Below are 15297 nucleotides of genomic sequence, written 5' to 3' on the forward strand. Positions count from 1 at the left end.
TGGCACATCTGTCTTTGTCTTAGGTCGTAATTGATTCATCCCTGTGTCCTGTTGGGTCCTCTGGTCGGTCCTTCATTGAGCTCCCCGCAGGGAGCCTGCTTCTCCCTCTGCCTATGTCTCTGCCTCTGTCTCTGTCTCTCGTGAATAAATGAATAAAATCTTAAAATAAAATAGTCTTTTATTTCTGCTTCCATCTAATACACAATTCTCAAACCCTTTAGTCTCAGGACTCTTTGATGCTTTTAAGTTCCAAAGAGGTTTTGTTTCTGTAGGTTATATCTATATTTGACTTATTAAAAGTTATGGGAAAAAAGAAAGTATTCATTTAAAGATAAATTCATCACATGTTAATATGAATATTTTAATGAAAAAATAACTTTTTCAAGCAAAAAAACTTACACGAATGGTATTGTTTTGTATCTTTGCAAATCTCTTGAATGCCTGGCGTAATTGAAGACAATGGATTCTTGTATCTGCTTCTGCATTTAGTCTATTAAAATTTGTCATTTTGGTTGAATAATGTGAATCCAACCTCACAGATGTGTAGTTGGAAAAGGCGAGGAGTATATTAATCTTTTCACATAATTGTGGATATTCTTTGATACTACATTACAACTCTGTTAGTTGCAATGTGGAATCTCAAATTCTATCAGTAAACTTTTTGTACTCTGTTATATAATAATACTCATTGGTTTATTTTGTACTTTGTTTTTTTTTTTAATTTTTTTTTAATTTTTATTTATTTACTTATGATAGTCACAGAGAGAGAGAGAGGCAGAGACACAGGCAGAGGGAGAAGCAGGCTCCATGCACCGGGAGCCCGACGTGAGATTCGATCCTGGGTCTCCAGGATCGCGCCCTGGGCCAAAGGCAGGCGCTAAACCGCTGCGCCACCCAGGGATCCCTATTTTGTACTTTGAAGGGATCTTTTACTGATACCTGATTTTTTTTTAACATATACTTCTTTTTTTCTTTTTTGAGATTTTATTTATTCATGAGAGACACAGAGAGAGAAAGAGGCAGAGACACAGGCAGAGGGAGAAGCAGGCTTCATGCAGGGAGCCCGACATGAGACTCGATCCCGGGTGTCCAGGATCACGCCCTGGGCTGAAGGCGGCACTAAACGGCTGAGCCACCTGGGCTGCCCACTGATACCTGATTTTGAAGCATCATGCATTGGTTGGGAAAACATTGCAGATCTTTTAGGTGTTGACACATTTCTTTTACAAGATTAAAAAATCATATTTGTTAATATCACCACTAATCTCATCAGAAAAGCCCTGGGAAGTTATTACATTCACAGTGGCACATACAGGTTTGTAAAAATTCGAAGTTTTGCTTGAGAGCTTGAGTTTAATTGTTGGTAACAAGTGCTGTCAGGCTCACTTTATCTTTGAGAAAATATGTCAGACACCCAAAGCTGACAAAATATAGTTTATCTGTTAGCTGTTCTTTCAAGTAAAAATGGTATTCCATGAAGAAAGTTGCTAATTCAGCTCAAAATGTGGAGACATTGCACAAGTGCTTTTCCTCAAGAAAAAGATGGTACTTAGGTAAGGAACATAAGTGCTTTATTCATACATCCATTTAACCACGTCGAATAGTATTGAAAAGATGGGTACTTATATAAAACATAATTTTTAGTATTTCATCAAAGACTTCTACCGTGAAACAAGTGTTATTTTTTTCCTATGAATGAGTGGCAGTGAAGAGTACATTGATCAATTGCCTTGATATATACTAAGGCAGCAGTAATTTTATCCATTGTTACTTTTGTATCATCAGTGCAAATGTCATCACAGTGACAAAGGCAAATAATGTCCTATTATTATTAAAATAGTTTTGATCTCAGGACCTTGTGAAAGTGTCAGGGCTCCACAGGACACACTTTGAGAACCACTGATCCAATACATACTCAAGGTACTGAGAATCTTTTCTCCCTAGATTGCTATTCTGAGAACACCTCTTTCTTCAGAAGTCTTAAGTGGCTCTTATTACATATCAGGCGCTTTGCTAAAGAATTAACATTGAATAAGATACAGTCTTTAATCTCTTAAATTTAATTTTGGAGGGGCTTTGGGGAGTCAGGGGAGAAAACTGCTAATAAAGGAGTTAAAATGGGGCAGCCCGGTTGGCTCAGAGGTTTAGCAATGCCTTCAGCCCCGGGCGTGATCCTGGAGACCGGGGATCGAGTCCCACGTCGGGCTCCCTGCATGGAGCCTGCTTCTCCCTCTGCCTGTGTCTCTGCCTCTCTCTTTCTCTTTGTATCTCTCATGAATAAATAAATAAAATCTTTAAAAAAAAATGGGCAGCGCGGGTGGCTCAGCGGTTTAGCGCCGGTTTAGCGCCGCCTTCCGCCCAGGGCCTGATCCTAGAGACCCAGGATCGAGTCCCACATTGGGCTCCCTGCATGGAGCCTGCTTTTGCCTGTGTCTCTGTCTCTGCCTCTCTATCTCTCAAGAATAAATTAAAATCTTAAAGGAGTTAAAATATAAGATTTTTAAAAGAATTAAAGATGATAGGCAACAAAAGGAACGCTAAATTTTAGATCTTACTTTGAGCTCTTGAACCACATGGCAGACCCTCACCAAATCAATCTCCAGGTCCTTTCCTTCCATCATCAAACCTCTTTAAAATGTCCAGGTTAATTACCTTTAGACATGTTTTCACACTTAAGTACGCTTGGCTGCAGGCATTGTAGGTGCATGCTTACAGATGCACTTACTGTTTCTCCCTTATAATTTTGTTGTTCTTTAGCTTTTGTGCTTCTCTATTTCATACTGACAAGTGTGTAGCTTTGAGCCAGTGTAGCTGTTAAGCCATATGTTTATGTCTTTAACTTGTCCATTAACATGTAAGCCTTTACCTGCTTTAGCCATGTGATTGGGTGATGTAACAGTGTTGGCCTGTTATTTGTAATTTGGAGGGTAGCGTCACCTCCCGCGAGTTATGTTAGAACAATGCAGCCTCTGGAGGAAGCCTTTTCTGGGGCAGAACAGACTAGTAGAAATAGCCGCTGTTGTTTCCCTGTGGTCTCTATCCCTACAATCTGAACTTCTTAAGTTTTTGGCTGTGAACCTCTTCCTTGTGGGAGGGTGGGGTGGGAGATTTACATCAAACAGCTGGGTCCCTCCTGGGTCTTCAGTGGCAAAAGTCAGACACGTGCTCACCCGTCTGGTAGCCAATAGTAACTTTCGCAAACGCTGCTGCCTCGGGAAACCTCAGGGTTCGGAGGCGGCTGCTTTCGGACCGACGCAAGTTAACAATAAGTCTCTTAACGGAACAAAACGAAAACATAGGATAGTGAGAAAAGCTCTTCCCCTTGGCAGTGGGGAAAGATGTTAAAGGAGCTTCAAAAAGTGTGCGGAGAACTAATGGAGAATTCCTTCACTGTTCCGCGCGGGCTGAAGTGCTGGGGAGAAAGGGGCGGAGATGGGCTCGGAGAGTCTGGCCCTTTAAGGAGGAGGGACGGCCTTAAGACTCTGTACCTTTAAGAGTCTCTTTGTCTGGAAACCTCCTTATTTACTCTCCTGTGCTTCAACCAAACTTCGACCCGCGATTCACGACGCCTCTCTACGCCGCCGCCCCTTACGCCAGGCTCAAATCGGCCGCACGTTTGTGGCTAACCCTAAACTTTGCGCCCGTGGCGCGAACCCTCGGAGAGGCTGGCTGTGCCGGGGTCGGGGCCGAGCGCTGCGCCGTTGGCGCAATGCGGGGCCCTGGGGGCGGGGCTCCGGCGGGCGGGCCAATGGGCGGGCAGGGGGCGGGGCCGGGTTCGGTTGTCTCGCGCCCTGGTGACAGCTCGCGCGTGCTGATGATGGCGGTAAATAGAGGGGGGTCGGGGAGGGGGCGGAGGAGGTGGGGAGGCAGCCAAGGGGGTAGCTCCAGGGGGTGGGGGGACGAGGACCGGGGAGGACGCGACGGCCAGGGAGCCCATTCTAAGACGCGGAGGCGGGGACAGGAGTCTCCGGCACAGTGGCCCTCCCCTTTAAAGAAGCCAAATCCTCATACACCGGGTGAGGGGCGACAAAGGCGGCGCGCGCCTCGCGGGCGGGAGGAGCGGCGGCAGGGGGCGGGACCGCGGCGCCGGCGGGCTGGGGGCGCCCGGGGCGGGGGCCGGCGGAGGCGAGAGCCGGCTGTCGGGGCGCGCCGGGGCTTTATTTTGGCGGGGTGGGCGACGACTAGGTTGGGGGGGGGCCTTGAGAGGAGAAGGGAAGGAAGGCTTAGGAGCTGCGGGGGGAAACGGGTCTAAGAATGAGATGAGGATTCAGGGGGAAAAGGGTTAGAAGGCAGGGAGAGGAGGAGTGAGAAAAAGCCAGCCAAGGAGGTAGGAAGGAGGCAAAACCCAGGGTGGGTGTCTAGGAAGCCGGCCGGGAATGAGGTTAGGAAGACCAAGGCTGGGGTTAGGTGTAAGAGCAGGGGTTTGAGGACCAGAGCTTTCTAGGGGGATAGTAGCAGGGTTAGCATACTGGGGTAAGAGTTGGAAGTGGAAGGCAAGGAGGGGCAGAGCTGGGGTGATAGTTGGGAGTAGAGGAGAGAGGGTGATTAAGAGCCAGACGTGACAAGGGTGTGAACTAGTGCAGAGCGAGATGAGCTGAAGGACTAGGACCCGCGGTGGTGTGGGAATCGAGAGGTTCTGAGGAAGGTATGGGTTAGTGGGTGGGCGATGGGTGTAAATTCTTTAAAGTGAGGGAGGGTGAATTAGACACTGGATGAGGACCAGGTGGAGTTAGGAATAAGCGTAGTGGAAGGATGAAAGGAAACAGATGAGAGGTGGGGCATTTATAGGACAATTCTGACACCAGACAAGCTGAAAAGAGGGTGTAAAGAAGTGATGGCGGTCTGGGACAGGGTCACTGGGGAATTGTGTTAATTGACGAGGTTCAGCCAGATCCAAGGTAAAAACAGTGAGGTGGAGAGACAGGGCTGAAAGGGGATGGTGAGAGGAGCAAGGAAGAGATGGGCCCTGGGAATTAAAGGATGAGATGGAGTGTAAGGGAAGAGAACAGGGTTAAGGGAAGCTGGAGAAGTCCTGCTGGATGAAGAACTGGGCTAGACTCTACAGGAGTGAGAATCAAATGTGCGTGTTATGGGGAGATGCTCCAGAAGGTCTGCATGGGTCAGGGCACAGACACTATAGTGAAGGATCAAGTGTAGGGAGCCTTTGGTGCAGAAGAGGAGGAACCATGGTGAGTGAAAAGAGACCTAGAGATAGGAGTAAACGCTGAAAAGTAAGAGTGGAGATTGGGGAGGGGGAGTGTTGTGCAGGAAAGGAATTCTTTGTTGAGAAGAGAACTGTAAGTGTGTTGAAACTGTGGGTCCTTTTGTCCACAAAAGTAGGAAATTCCAGAAACCTCCTTTTCTCTTAAAGACATCTTAAATCTGTTTTCCACCTTTCATTGCTTTTAATTCGACTTCCATGTCCACTTTGAAAAGATGAGACCCATTTTGATTTGATTTTGTTCTTCTGTGAATGATGAAGCGTCAACTCAGTGTTGGAAACCTCTGTGTTTTGCTAGTGTTGTGATAATGGGAATACAGGTTTTATTTATTTGCAGTGTGGCTCCGCCTGTGTAGTGTGATAGTGTTGTGTTGTAGCAGGGTGTACCTAACAGCACTGGGTAGAGTGTTTTATCCACAGCATTTCATTTTCAGTGGAGAGCCCACTGTTGTTGAGATAGAAAAAGATGAACATCTTTTTGTTTTGATTAATCAACCATATTTCGGCCTAATTGTTTTTTGATGGCTGGAGAATATTGAGAAATCATTTCAGAAGAAGGCAAATAACCAACCGGGGAAGTTTGCTGGAGAAGAGATTTAAATCAGGACTGTGAGGGCTTTGAGTTTCTAAGCTGCCTTTAGCTTTATGTGGGACATTTCACACTATAGTAGGTAACTCACGCATTTAACTAAATGGAATAAAGAGATTTGTAGGAGAATTTTAGAGTGGGACTTCTTTTTTAGGTTACGTAATGAATATATGAGTAACTTTTATCATGAAAAAGCCTCTATACAATAATGCAATGCCTGGACATTTCCACTGCCTCTTCTGTTTTGTAGTTGTGAATAAAGAAGGCCATATTAATATTCATTTCGTAGAAGCTTTTGACTTTTAAGGCATGGAAATTAAAAGGAGGATGAGAAATTTGGTACAAAATTTAGATTATTCTTACTATTTTGGTTTGATGATTTTTATTCTGCAGCTTTTATATTTAGCTAAGAATGTGAATGATTATTACTTTTTATTTGATAGTGTCAAAGGATAGCTATAATTTACTTAAGGAAAAAAATGCAAACTGATCTTGAGAATCTTATTTGAGGTTATTTTAGGGTACATTCAGATACACAAAGATAACTTTTTTTCAAAGTTGTGTAAATTTTGTATTGCCACTGTTTTATGGGTGTTTGTATAAACAGCAAAAATGATGGCATTTGTAACAGCAAAATTATATTTTGATTAGTAGATATCAGAAAAAATGGTTGTTAATATATGTCAATAATTCAGAATCTAAAATCTGTCTGGATTCTCTTAAGCAAGTGTTCAAGGTGACTACATTGATTTTGTAATTTAATACAAGATTTTTATTTTTATTTACTTTTATTTTTTTAATATTTTATTTATTTATTCATGAGAGACACAGAGAGAGAGAGAGAGAGGCAGAGGCAGAAGCAGGCTCCATGCAGGGAGCCTCATGTGGGACTCCATCCCGGGTCTCCAAGATCACACCCTGTGCTGAAGGCGGTGCTAAACCACTGAGCCAACCGGGCTGCCCTAATACAAGATTTTTAGAAATTACTGTTTTTGCTGCTAAATTTGAAGAGGATTAGTCTGAAATGTTAACTTTCAATCTTAAGAGTAACTTGGAATGGGGCACCTGTTTCTGTTGGATGTTTGTGCATATTCCCTTGCTGTCTCGATATGTTTGGTATTATTAACAATTTGTATTCTGTTTATGGTTTTGCCATTTTTATATTATAGTTGTTTTATACTTGATGTCTTTATATAAATAATTTTAGACTTATGTGATGTTGATGAAGAAGGAAATATAAACTCTAAGGTCAGCCGTAGGAAAGAATCCATTTGGGTCCTTTCTTTTCTATATGCTGCAATAGTGTGCTAAATCACTGATTCTCATTGGGAATGGTTATTTCTCAGTTGATATTTCTAAAGCTGAAAATAGGTAATCTTTTGGTTCAAATAATACTATTCATCAATAAGGACTCCATTTATTCATCAATAAATGTGAGCTTTGTTTTCATTTGTTCATCAGGTGAATTCTACTCAATTGAACTTTATTTTGGTTATAATCTTATTTGCTAAGCAATACACTTAATTTGCATATTCAGATTTGAACGAGTAGTTGGTACATACCTAAATGTTTTTCTGGTTAATCATAGATTCTTTGGATGGGAAGAGACCTTGAGAAGACCTCTAGTTTGTCCTGCAACTTCAGTCAATATCCCACTTAAATCATCCCAGGTAGATAAAAATTTATCCTGTTTTCAAAAATCATCAGAGATAATGTGGCAACCTTTGCAGATAGTCTTTTCTGGTATGTAATTATTTTCTCTATTAGGACAGTCTACTTTCTCTCTAACCACCGTACATGTAATGCTGTATTTATATGTGTTTTGTGTTGCCTCATTCTTCATTTTTGAGTAAAAATATTTGCTTACTATAGTATTAAAATCCTAGTTCTTCATAAACTTAATAGTAGTAGCTCCCCACCCATATGCTTTTATGCCAGCCACTGTTGTAAGTGCTTTGCAGATTAGAATTTATTTACTCCTAGCAGCAACCCTAAGAGGTTGGTGCTGCTCCTGTTCCCATTTTACTTTACTGAAATAAAGCCTCCTTGGGATTAAATGATTTCCCCTCACTCAAGGATACACTCAGACCCCCCCCCCCCCCGCCCTCCTTTTTAAACTTGTAGAATTCTAGGAAGTGGTGAGGATAGGATTTGAACCTTGGCATTTTGCAAGCAGTCCGTGCTCTGGTATTACTCCTGCTTGACTGTCATGAGCTGATCCATCACCATGCTCTTCTCCAGATTAAACAGTGCTGGTTTATTTTATTCCTTAACCTGTCCTGTTTGCCAATCTTTAGATTATCCCTGTGGTTTTGTTATAAACCTTTCCTCAGTTGCTTTCTAGATGAGGAACCTGGGACAAACACCATAAGGGCTATGTCTAATGCAAAGATTATATCAGGGTTCTTACATGCCCCTATTTTTTTCATTACAGAATTACATTCATAGAATAAAACAACCCCAAACTAATAAAATGACTAAATGCATTGCAGATAAATGGTTGCCTCCCTATTTTTTTTCATGTAAAAAAGGGCTTGTTACAAACCATATAGGCTTACAGTTGAGAGATTGTTATCCAGGAACATTGTTGTCAGGAAAATGGAACTCCAGTTTCAGTGCAGAAATCCATAAGCAAGGAGAGTCTGTTGAGACTCCCCCTGGTTTTTTATTGTCTTCTCTTTATGTGTTTGTGTAAATAATAAACTAAGTATATTTATGGATGCTTTAATTTGGTTAAATAAATTGGTCTACTCTTTTTTTTTTTATTAAGACTTATTTTTTTTCTTTTAGAGCAGCCTTAGATTCACAGCAAAACTGAGTGGAAGGTGCAGAAATTTCCCATAGTCCCCTTACATGCACAACCAGCCTCCCCCGTTATCAACACTCCCTCACCAGAGTGGTTCATTTGTTATAGTTGATCCACTCATTTTTTAAAATACCTAATAATTAGCATTTACTAATTGCCCACCATGAACTAAGTTTGTGAAATGTTTGAAACTCTCAACAACCCTGTGAGAGAGAGCTTTTGTTAATGCTTGTGTATGTGTGACATTTGATATTCTTAGGATGTTTCAAGCTTATGGAAAAGTAGCAAAGATGGTATAGAACTTCTCTGTACCCTTATTCAAATTCACCAGTTTTTCATTTTGCCCCATTTGCTTTATCATTTTCTTTTACTTGAGTATTTTTCAAGTAAGTTTGAAAACAAGTGGATAGGAAGGCCTAATTTTGAAAAGAAAAGGGAAGAGTGTTTTGAATGTATAAGCAAGTTGGCATGTTTGATTTTTGTAAAAATGTTGTGATGCAAAGAAATCTCAAGATTGGATTGAAAGTGGATTTGGGGGTCATATGCTTTCTTTTCTTCACTGGATTCTGAAAAACATTCTTTTACCTGTGAATGACAAGTTTGTAGGTCCCTCCCTCATCAGCAAAACCATGTCATGGTGTACACCTCTGTTGGAGACCTTCTTAGCATCTGGCATGGTGTGTTCATACACACGGGAGTCTTCAGGGTATGATACCTGGTAATGATGTATGGGTGATGATTTGTTTGTTAGTTTTTAAGTTTTTCTTTATTTGAGAGAGAGCACGAGCAGGGAGAGGTACAGAGGGAGAGAGACAAGCAGACTCTTTGCTGAGTGAGGAGCCAGACATGGGGCTTGATTCTAGGATACCAAAATCATGACCTGAGCCAAAGGCAGATGCTTAATGGACTGAGCCACCCAGGTGCCCCATATGGGTGATTATTATGTGAAAACAGGAGCCACAGTCCTGTTCATCACTGTAACTGAGACATATTTAGGTGAAATATAGATATTGAAGATGCTTCTATAGCATCAAGGAGCTGGAAGTGATCTAAGTGTAAAATGTACTTCCGTAAGAACCTAAGGTTGCAATTAATACAAATTAGGTTTACCTTATGGTAGGGGAATGAATATAAATATCCTTCCCCCAAAATAAACCTAAATTTTGGGAGTCTTTAATTGTCACCATATAAGGAGATTTAATTGACCCCATCCCGCTACTAACTTCCAGCTCATCCTCAATCTTTATTAAAATGGTAACCAGTCCATTTCATAAAAGCATGACCTGCAAAATGAGGCCTGTTCAATTTCAGTAAAAGGACTATTAGCTGTATTCTGATGTATGTAAAATACAGCACTTGAGGGCTTCCCCCCACCCCAAAGCTATGAAATATAGCTCCTTGTTAAAGCTGATTGTAATAATTAAAAACACTTAGCTTTCATAAGGATGAGAAAATTATAAATTATTTGGAAAGCATTCTTTCTAGTCATGCATTATTGTTTCTGAGGCATGGGCAGTTTTTAAACACTATAATACTATTCTTTTGCCATTTACATGTTAATAGAAGTCTGAAAAGTAAGACACTCTTCTGAAATTTTCAGGGTTGTTTTTATTATATGTCAAGTTGTAAACAGCATTCTGTGACAGGTATTTTCTCTCTTTGTCTTCTATTGAGCTAATTAGTAATTTACACTCTAGTAGCATCTCTTCCAGCCTCACTGTGTGAAAATGCCTGCTACTCTGTGCCTTCCATGCAGCCTGGGCTGGCAAATGATTGGGGGCAGATGTTGGTTACCACATCAAAGGGATCAGGAATAAAATTTATTTTTGTATTGTGTTTTTATAAACATACAGGCTTTTGTATATGCCCTGTGACAGCCTTGCTGCCCACCCAACCCCCATTCAAATAGGAATGTTATAACCTCCTGTAATCCAGAGCTACTGTCCTTGATTCAATTTTGGATTGTTTTCTGTTCTGTCCCCCACCCCCACCCCAACATTGTGGGATTTGGGAAGGATTAGCAGGGCAGTCTGTCAGAGTTTAGAGCCCAGGGAACCAGTCTTCATTGCTCCCTCCCATTGTCAGCATATAGAGCTTCTTATTGAGCTTCTTGTTGTTGCCTTTATAACCTAGCAATTCTTCACTCATTGGGCAAGTTATGTGAGGGTTGGGAGCACAGCTCTGTTGTTAGTGAGTTATGAAGATGCTTTCATACAATACTTGTATTCCTCCAAAGGATGGATAGGTCCTGCCTTTTTATCAGCTTTTTTTAAAATGCAGCCATGAGTGACCAAAAGATAATTTATAGCATGGCTTTAGCACCTCGTCATGTTGGTATTCTGCTCTTTCCTGCCCCCTGCTCTATCTCCTTCTGCCAGCCTCTGACATGGGAAGGATGATGTTTAGTATCTATCATGTGTTCACATGGATTGGCCATGTGGACATATTAGAGTAGCCAGAGCTTTTGACTTTGAGATAAAGTCTTTTTTTTTTTTTTTTTTTTAATCTTAAGATTTATTTATTTATTTACAAGAGACACACAATGAGAGAGAGAGGCAGACACAGGCAGAGGGAGAAGCAGGCTCCATGCAGGGAGTCCGATGCGGGACTCGATCCCGGGAGTCCAGGATCATGATCTGAGCCAAAGGCAGACACTCAACCGCTGGGCCACCCAGGTGTCCCGAGATAAAGTCTTAAGTGTCAGTTTGTTCTATGAAGAATATAAATTTTAATTGACAATCAAAGGAATGGTAGAGAGGGGTTTACTGATATATCAGTTTTGAACCAAAACCATTCTAGAATGCTAGATAATTTGTAGTACTTATTTTTGCAGTTATGAATACTAATTTGTTAGGATAATAAGGTCAGAGTCCCTGTTAGAGCTAATTAGAGTCTCCTTGACAAAAATTGTTACATAGACGTGGCCACAAAGAAAATTAGGTAAGAAAATGTGTGAATAGCTCATTTCAGCCATCATTGCTAAATAGCATTATAATCATAAGCATCTAGCCTTTGACAGTGAATCAGCATTTATGAACAGAAGACATCACATTTATGTAAGCATTTATAGAGTACGTTGGGGGCTTTATAGTGTTTATTTTTTTCGTAATCTAAAATGCCCAGAACATCCCTATGGATGGTCATTGCTAACATCTACTTCTCTTATTCTCCTCTTTCTGTGTTCTAATATAGCTACCTATGTCAGTTTTCTTAATTATATTGGATGTTCATGGCCACACACTGATTATATTCTTGTGCTTTACCATCCAAAAGAGGTCAAAGGTCAGATTAATAAGCAACATTTCATATAAAGCAAAATATCACTGAAATAGGCACCAAACAGAGGAATGTTACGAGTTAGTAAAGATGACAAAGTGAATACATGACTATGGAATTAAATATACTCTTTTAAAAGAACATTTCTAAAATACATGACATAGCTTGAAGAACTCATAACTGTATTTCAAGTGAATGGTGAGTATGTTAAGGAAGAGACCAAACTCATTTGTGATTGGCATCATTGTCTACTCCATGCTAAAATCCTGGATTGGTTAAATATTACCTACCAGTTTCCCCAATTATCCTGTTAATATGCTTTTTGAATTTTTTTTCCTCCATGGGCAGTTCAGCTTAGCCTACAAATAATAATAATTCAAAATCAACTTAAGCTATCAATTCAGTAATCCTAATCATTTAAATAAATATGAAATAAAACATAATTGCCACTTTTTACCTATCAGATTGAAAGATGATGGTAGCCAGTAGAGGCTAAGGATATGAGGTAGTTGGAACTCTCACATACTGTTGATGGGAATGTAAATTTTCTTGGAGGTAAATTTGGCAGTGTCTATTGGAATTTAAAATGTATTTGCCCTGTGACCCAGCAATTCCACTCCTAGAAATCTGTCCTATGGATATATTCATATACTTGCATGAAAACTAGGAGTACAGAGTTTTTCTTTGTAGCATTGTTTGTTACAGGAAAAAAAAATGACGTGACATTTCCACACAGTGGAACCACCATTAAGCTGTTAGAAATGCAGTGGATCTCTCTTTGCTGATGTAGAAAGATAGCCACTGTTAAAGTTTATTTTACTTATTTGTTTTTAAATATACCTAGCAGCTCTTATTTGTTTAAGTAATCTCTGTGCCCAGCATGGGGCTCAAACTCATGATTCCAAGATTAAGAGTCACGTATGTGTTCTTCCAGCTGAGCCAACCATATACCCCTCCCTGTTAAAATACTTCTTTATTTTTTAAATTACGTATTTTTAAAAAATGTTACGGAACAATATGTATAAAATATTTCTGTTTTTGTAAAATATAAGGAGTGTTATTGATGTGTTCCCTTTTTTGGGGGGAGGTATTCACTTTTTCCTTTATATACACTTCTACAGTGTTTACTGTCAATAAGCATGTGAGGAATGGGTTAACTGAGACCATCTCTACAGGGTTATCTTCTGTAGTAGAAAGGGAGAAGAAGGAAGCTGACCAGAGAAGAGAACTGCTTTATTCATATGATATATATCAGTCAAGTTTTTGAGTTATAAATGAGGACTGGAATGGCAGAAAAGGGATACAATGAAAATTGAAACCATTCAGTGGAGGTTTTAAAGGCAATGATAAAGAGCCTGAATTTGACGTGAAAAATGATCTAGAAAATGGAGATGATAATAGTACCTGGGGTACCATTGGGTTCTTGTGAGGACTAAATTAAATAACGCATATAAGATATTTGGAACAGTAACTGACATATAGTAATTGTCCATTATTAGTATTATTAAATGAAAATATATTATCTTTTGTAAGCCTGATAAATTAACATTTTGTCTTTTACTGTGTATGATGATGATTCTGCTGACTCCTCTGACAGACCATGTAGCTTTTGTGTTTCTAGCAGTACTGATTGTTGGACCAACCATTTCTATTTTTCACCTCCCATCTATTAACTCTTATTTTTAAAAATACTTTATTTATTTATTCATGAGAGACACAGAGAGACAGAGACATTGAGGAAAAAGTAGACTCCATATCAGGAAGCCCGATATGGGACTCGATCCCCGAGCCTGGGATCACTCCCTCAGCCTAAGGCAGACAGACACTCAATCACTGAGCCACCTAGGCGTGCCTCATGTATTAATTCTTAGTATCTAAATCTGAAATACTGAAGGGGGTTATGTAATTTTTAGACCTTGGGACATATGATGGCCTACAAGTTGCTGTTGGTTTTGTTTACCAATATTGTCTTGTATACTAGTTACCTTTTGAGGTTTGTTTAAAAAATGAGGGGAACAGGTAATTTGGGGGGAAAACATTTTCTGTGCCCATGGGATGTGGAAGAGATATGTCACTTTGCACTGAATGTGTTCATCAGTTTTTGTTAGCAGTGCAGTGTAATGAGCATATTAGCTACAACACCTACGTTGGCAGCCAACAGTCTGCTTGTGAATTCTTTTAGAAAACAGAAATCTGGCAAGAAGTGTTCCTGAGCAGTTGAAATATCTTAGGGAAAATTACATAGAACAAATAAAGTAGAAAAAATTTCTTCTCCAAAAAGAAATTGTTTCGCCACTGAAACCCGCAAGAAAAGATGTTTGACTTGTGGATTGAGATGTGACAAAGTAATTTGGTAGGACTTCAGGGTTCATTCTGTATTTCAACCTTTCATTTAAGTTCGTCATTCAAAGAATTTGAAGGTATATTTATATTTGTGTGTGTGTTTTAAGGTTTTATTTTTTTTATTCATGAGAGAGGCAGAGACATAGGCAGAGGGAGAAGCAGGCTTCTTGTGGGGAGCCTGATGTGGGACTCAATCCCAGGACTCCAGGATCACAACCTGAGCCAAACAAAGGTCGATGCTTAACCCCTGAGCCATCCAGGTGTCCTGATGGGAAAAATTGCTAAAACTATTTTAAGAATGATAAATTTCTCGCTTTATAGTATATGAAGTCTTTGTAATTACTTTTCTTTTCTACTTCCAGTTAAAATGTATCGTAAAATGTGTATCTTTTTGAGGTTTTATTTTATTTTTTAAAGATTTTATTTATTTATTCATGAGAGACACAGAGAGAGAGGCAGAGACACAGGCAGAGGGAGAAGCAGGCTCCACGCAGGGAGCTCGATGTGGGACTCGATCCTGGTTCTCCAGGATCAGGCCCTGGGCTGAAGGCAGCACTAAATCGCTGAGCCACCAAGGCTGCCCCTTTTTGAGGTTTTAAAATAAAAAACCTTCAGTAGAAATAACAATGAAAGTTTATATTTAAGCACAGTACTTGTCATTAAGAAGTCTTCAGTAAATTTTTATTGAATAAATTAACATGTGCATGAATAAAAAATATTATTTTGATTTTGAACTTTATACCCTGTGATTTGGACACAGTCTAGCATTGATGTATAAAGGCCTTCTGTTCAGCCCCCATTTCCATGCCTATTTTCCTCTCCTACACCACAGGCACCCTGTCTAATGTGTTCGATGTATATCCTTGATTCTAGATGTATCTTTCTAAAATGTTTAGTGATTTTTTTGGTATACTTATCTTTAATTCCAAAACTGTTCATGACATTACACTATTGCAGAATTTGGCTATAGAATTATCCCTGTAAAAATGCTATAGCTCTGGGGCACCTGGCTGGCTCAGTTGGTGGAGCATGTGACTCTTGATCTAGGGGTTCTGAATTTGA

General features: G+C 40.1%; 1 protein-coding gene and 1 long non-coding RNA gene across 4 annotated transcripts in view; one reads left to right on the forward strand and one right to left on the reverse strand.

The window, feature by feature from the left end:
• LOC144317533 (uncharacterized) overlaps window positions 1–2860 on the reverse strand; it is a 17173-nt gene extending 14313 nt beyond the window's left edge. The window contains exon 1 of the long non-coding RNA XR_013383536.1: window positions 2653–2860. This is a non-coding gene — a long non-coding RNA (uncharacterized LOC144317533). The remainder of the gene's footprint in view (window positions 1–2652) is intronic.
• A 4555-nt stretch (window positions 2861–7415) lies between these two features.
• Window positions 7416–15297, forward strand: part of USP49 (ubiquitin specific peptidase 49) — an 81788-nt gene continuing 73906 nt past the window's right edge. For all 3 annotated transcript variants that reach the window (XR_013383528.1, XR_013383529.1, XM_077904035.1), the window contains exon 1: window positions 7416–7480. The gene's annotated coding sequence lies outside the window, so the exon portion shown is untranslated. The remainder of the gene's footprint in view (window positions 7481–15297) is intronic.

Source organism: Canis aureus, chromosome 7, assembly GCF_053574225.1.
Source record: "Canis aureus isolate CA01 chromosome 7, VMU_Caureus_v.1.0, whole genome shotgun sequence".
In the NCBI taxonomy this organism is placed as follows: Eukaryota; Metazoa; Chordata; class Mammalia; order Carnivora; family Canidae; genus Canis; species Canis aureus.